General features: G+C 39.6%; 1 protein-coding gene across 1 annotated transcript in view; it reads right to left on the reverse strand.

Annotated features, from left to right (window-relative positions):
- Positions 1-3641, reverse strand: part of LOC133636247 (ceramide synthase 2-like) — a 38680-nt gene extending 35039 nt beyond the window's left edge. Inside the window, exon 1 of the mRNA XM_062030055.1 lies at positions 3218-3641. The gene's annotated coding sequence lies outside the window, so the exon portion shown is untranslated. The remainder of the gene's footprint in view (positions 1-3217) is intronic.
- Between the last annotated feature and the right edge of the window lie 2405 nt (positions 3642-6046).

Consider the following 6046-nt stretch of genomic DNA (forward strand, 5'->3'; position numbering starts at 1 on the left):
ACTAAAAAGAGTCCAAAAAACAAACACATGGCCAAAACAAAAACATGAACAGACATAAATAAATAAATGATAAATGGGTTATACTTGTATAGCGCTTTTCTACCTTCAAGGTACTCAAAGCGCTTTGACAGTATTTCCACATTCACACACCGATGGAGGGAGCTGCCATGCAAGGCGCTACCAGCACCCATCAGGAGCAAGGGTGAAGTGTCTTGCCCAAGGACACAACGGACGTGACTAGGATGGTAGAAGGTGGGATTGAACCCCAGTAACCAGCAACCCTCCGATTGCTGGCACGGCCACTCTACCAACTTCGCCACGCCGTCCCTGACACTAAGTTTATATTCCTCCTGCTTTGTTGAGAAAAATGGGTGTACATTCTTGGCTAGCAGGTTTGTTTGTGCATAATTTTAGCTGTTTGCAAATGCACCAAATCATTGAATGTCAATTATCTGGATTTAATTAAAGTGTTTGTATGGTCTCTATATTGTATTATTCTATATCCAACATTGTGTATTAAATGTTGTATTTTATTTTTTTTCCATTTCATAATTAGCCTATTGAGTCTAGACTGCCGAGAAATATGATGAACATTTCCAAGCACTTCACCCAAAATTCAAGATTTTTTCAAACCTTGAAAACACAACATAGCTGGCTTCTCTTTCTTCCCCTCCATTTCTCTGCTTTCTTTTGTATCTCTAGTTATCATTACATATATGTATTGTTGCATTTGAACAACTGTATTGTTGATAATAGAGGTAAATTATTGGTATTATTCATTATCAATAGCGCTATTTCTATTGGTATCTGTATTGCTCCATTTGTAGTGTAATAATGCTCCTTGTCATTTCTGTATTATTATTTATTTCACTAACTGCTTCTTTGCTATCACTTTTACCATCATATTTGTACATATCGTATTTGCTGATGTTGTTCTATTGTTGTTGTTATTATTGTGTTTGCTGTTGTTTTTGTCTCCCTGTCTTATCCCCCTCTTGTCCCCACAATTTCCCTCTCTGTCTTCCTTTTTTTCTCTTTCTATCCCCTCCTGCTCCGGCCCGGCTGCACCAAATGATAATATAAATACATTTAATAAAGTAAAATACAAATAAGGCAACAAGAGAAGTATCCCACACTTCTTTTGTAAAGTAAATTTGTATCTACATTAGGGCTGGGCGATATATCGATAAACGCTATATATCGCGGGTTTGTCTCTGTGCGATATAGAAAATGACTATATGGTGATATCGGAGAATATGTTCTCACGCAGTTGCTTTTAGCTGCTGGCATTACACAATAGGCTCTTCCCACTCTTTCTTGTGTCTCCTTCTCAGACAGCAAGCGCACATTCTTACATACGTCACATACTGTCACGTCATACGTCACATACGTATACGCCCTCGCGCAGCAGAGAGGTAGAAGCATGGCTAAAGTTAGCTGTGGTGCGACTGGTAATACGAGAGAAAGAAGGTGCGAATCTGGTAATAAATGAAGGAAGAATTAATTCCCCAAAAAAACAGCAGGGGGTCCATCGTCTGGCGGTGGTTTGGCTTCAAGAGGGAATATGTCGAACAGACAACTGTAATTTGTCAAGTGTGGGGCAAAAGCGTTTCTACAAAAAGTAGCATTCCTGCTAATATGTAGCATAATTTGAAAAGTCACCCGCTAGAGAATCAAGAGTGCTTACTCCGCATGTCAACATCTCCGTTCGGTGCCACACGCCCACACCATCAAAATGCCGAGGCAAACATTTCCAGATCAACACCGTATGAAAAAAATAATCCACGACAAAAGGAGATAATGTCCGCAGGAACCTACCACATAGCGAAGGATGTACACTATTTGATTTCCTATTATGCAGCTCATTTTTATTTGACACTTATTGAAATATCTTGTGTGACAGCATGTTTTTAAACTATTGTAGTGGCGTTCTGTACAAAAAGTGCATTTTAATTTAGTGTTGTTTTGATAAGTCATTTTAGTGACGTCATGCACAAAAGTGCACTAATAGCTTGTTTTAAAATGTCTCTGACAATCTTGCACTTTCTGTTTTGGAAATGACATGAATGTTTGTGCCACTAATCTTGCACTTTTTGTTTTGGAAATGACATGAATGTTTGTGCCACTGCTTAATAACAGTTTAATAAATACAGTTTTGGTAAAATGACTTAGTTGTGATTTCCTTCTCTGCCTGAAAGTTTAAAATGAGCATGTATTAATGCAGTATGAACAAGAATGTTTTAATGTAGACACATAGAATCATCATACTGGTGTGATTATATGTATCAAGTGTTCATTCAAGGCTAAGGCAAAATATCAAGATATATATCGTGTATCGCGATATGGCCTAAAAATATAGAGATATTTAAAAAAGGCCATATCGCCCAGCCCTAATCTACATCAACAATATGATTTGCCTGAGAAGCTGGACAGGCCAAAAAAATAAATAAATACATTTAAAAAAGAAAACAACATTAAAATCCCAGCATTTTCAAGGTTTTTAAGCACCCGTACGAACCCTGTATATAAATAAATTGGAGTGGATTGTATTGAAGATGGTTTTTAAACAAGAGGCGCCCACTTCCTGTGTCACTGCATTCTACGCTGTTTGCGTACATCATGCTTTGGGAGTGGCTCTAACGCGCGCACGCACGCACGCACGCACACACACATTCGTAGTCACCATCACGTGTACGCGCACATGGCGCAAGCCGGGAGTGACCCGGACATAGCGGAACCACGCATTGAGATGACTAGAAAAAATACGTTTTCACTAAAAACTAAGTGTATTTTTATTACCAAACACAAGCATTCACCACGTTTTAAATACTCTCCCGTTAAAAGAACCTGGAACAACTGTTGATGTACGTTCGAATTTTTTTTTTTTTACGTAGCAAAATGCACCTGAGTGAACCGAGTAGGACCGTTTCAGAATTCAAAAATCCACTTTTACCCCTGAAACTGCAGGCTTTTTTGATCATATTGCCTTTTTTAAATCACGCTTCTCATAAACAGCTGACGCTCGGACCAGTCAGCTAGCTAAACTTTGATGTTAGCTAGCTTAAACTTTGATGTTTCACGCATGTCGGTTTTTGCCGTTTAAATCAACTTTACACGGCTCGAATATCAAAACACGCCAGAGTGGAACCAAAGTTAAATTAAAGCTTGATAAAGTCGAATCCAACAGAGAGTCCATGGAGTAACGGTGCCAACTTACCTCTCGACCGTATGCGGGCAGGTATGTGTCGTATTATTCTCCTTTCCTGTTGAAGCTGGCAGAATGAAATAAAAGTTCCTCCATTAAAGACACTCCCACTTGCTGCTGAGCGTTTGACGAGCCGCAAGTAGCGAGTTTCCCGTTCTGAGTCAGCTCAGGTTCGCCTCATTCTCCGGGGAAAAGATGTCGTGTTTCAAACGCCACGGCAACTCTTCTTTGAAGTGGCACTTCAAACCAAAAGGGGGGAGGAAACACGGTGGCTCTTCGAATATTAAGTCAAGTATGGCGACCCGGCAGACAAATGGATGTATGAAGGGAATGGGAAGTGTGTTTAAACTGGGTCGAAGGGTTGTTAAACCGTAAAAGTGACGTTAGCTTTCCTGTAAAGAGGGGCGGTTTATGCCGTCCTCGGTACAGCTGTTTTTGCTTGTTTAGCCTCTAGGGGGCAGCAGAAACATGATCCGTACTGCATACTTTAGGGGTGTGTCTTAAAGCGGAAGTGCATTTTTTGGGGGGGAATTGTACCTATCATTCACAATCATTATGTAAGACAAACACACACCTGTTTTTTATTTTCTTATGCATTCTGACTAGTAAATACATGTGGTCAAAAGTCAGCTTACAATGGAATGGGAGTCACTCTATTCGGCCAATAAAGCGCTTGAAAAACATCCAAACACCCCCATCAATGTTTTAAATACACATATATTTATTGTAGTAACAGGCACATTCAAATAACATTCAACATCTATTTTGCATATTTTAGGGGTGTGTCTTAAAGCGGAAGTGCACTTTTTTGGGGGGAATTGTGCCTATCATTCACAATCATTATGTAAGACAAGCACACACCTGTTTTTTATTTTCTTATGCATTCTGACTAGTAAATACATGTGGTCAAAAGTCAGCGTACAATGGAATGGGAGTCACTCTATTCTGCCAATAAAGCTCTTGAAAAACATCTAAACACCTCCATCAACGTTTTATATACACATATGCATTGTAGTAACAGGTACATTCAAATAACATTTAACATCCATGCAAAATAGATTAAATAGATCATAGATTCAAATAACATTTAACATCTATTTTGCATACTTTATGGGTGTGTCTTAAAGCGGAACTGCACTTTTTGGGGGGGAATTGTGGCTATCATTCACAATCATTATGTACAAACCCCGTTTCCATATGAGTTGGGAAATTGTGTTAGATGTAAATATAAACGGAATACAATGATTTGCAAATCATTTTCAACCCATATTCAGTTGAATATGCTACAAAGACAACATATTTGATGTTCAAACTGATTAACATTTTTTTTTTTTGCAAATAATCATTAACTTTAGAATTTGATGCCAGCAACACGTGACAAAGAAGTTGGGAAAGGTGGCAATAAATATTGATAAAGTTGAGGAATGCTCATCAAACACTTATTTGGAACATCCCACAGGTGAACAGGCAAATTGGGAACAGGTGGGTGCCATGATTGGGTATAAAAGTAGATTCCATGAAATGCTCAGTCATTCACAAACAAGGATGGGGCGAGGGTCACCACTTTGTCAACAAATGCATGAGCAAATTGTTGAACAGTTTAAGAAAAACCTTTCTCAACCAGCTATTGCAAGGAATTTAGGGATTCCACCATCTACGGTCCGTAATATCATCAAAGGGTTCAGAGAATCTGGAGAAATCACTGCACGTAAGCAGTTAAGCCCGTGACCTTCGATCCCTCAGGCTGTACTGCATCAACGAGCGACATCAGTGTGTAAAGGATATCACCTCATGGGCTCAGGAACACTTCAGAAACCCACTGTCAGTAACTGCAGTTGGTCGCTACATCTGTAAGTGCAAGTTAAAACTCTCCTATGCAAGGCGAAAACCGTTTATCAACAACACCCAGAAACACCGTCGGCTTCGCTGGGCCTGAGCTCATCTAAGATGGACTGATAAGAAGGGGAAAAGTGTTCTGTGGTCTGACGAGTCCACATTTCAAATTGTTTTTGGAAACTGTGGACGTTGTGTCCTCCGGACCAAAGAGGAAAAGAACCATCCAGATTGTTATAGGCGCAAAGTGGAAAAGCCAGCATGTGTGATGGTATGGGGGTGTATTAGTGCCCAAGACATGGGTAACTTACACATCTGGGAAGGCACCATTAATGCTGAAAGGTACATACAGGTTTTGGAGCAACATATGTTGCCATCCAAGCAACGTTACCATGGACGCCCCTGCTTATTTCAGCAAGACAATGCCAAGCCACGTGTTACATCAACGTGGCTTCATAGTAAAAGAGTGCGGGTACTAGACTGGCCTGCCTGTAGTCCAGACCTTTCTCCCATTGAAAATGTATGGCGCATTATGAAGCTTAAAATACCACAACGGAGACCCCCGGACTGTTGAACAACTTAAGCTGTACATCAAGCAAGAATGGGAAAGAATTCCACCTGAGAAGCTTAAAAAATGTGTCTCCTCAGTTCCCAAACGTTTACTGAGTGTTGTTAAAAGGAAAGGCCATGTAACACAGTGGTGAACATGCCCTTTCCCAACTACTTTGGCACGTGTTGCAGCCATGAAATTCTAAGTTAATTATTATTTGCAAAAAAAAAATAAAGTTTATGAGTTTGAACATCAAATATCTTGTCTTTGTAGTGCATTCAATTGAATATGGGTTGAAAAGGATTTGCAAATCATTGTATTCCGTTTATATTTACATCGAACACAATTTCCCAACTTATATGGAAACGGGGTTTGTAAGACAAGCACACACATGTTTTTTCTTTTCTTATGCATTCTGACTAGTAAATACATGTGGTCAAAAGTCAGCGTACAATGGA

Source organism: Entelurus aequoreus, linkage group LG20, assembly GCF_033978785.1.
Source record: "Entelurus aequoreus isolate RoL-2023_Sb linkage group LG20, RoL_Eaeq_v1.1, whole genome shotgun sequence".
Classification (NCBI taxonomy): Eukaryota; Metazoa; Chordata; class Actinopteri; order Syngnathiformes; family Syngnathidae; genus Entelurus; species Entelurus aequoreus.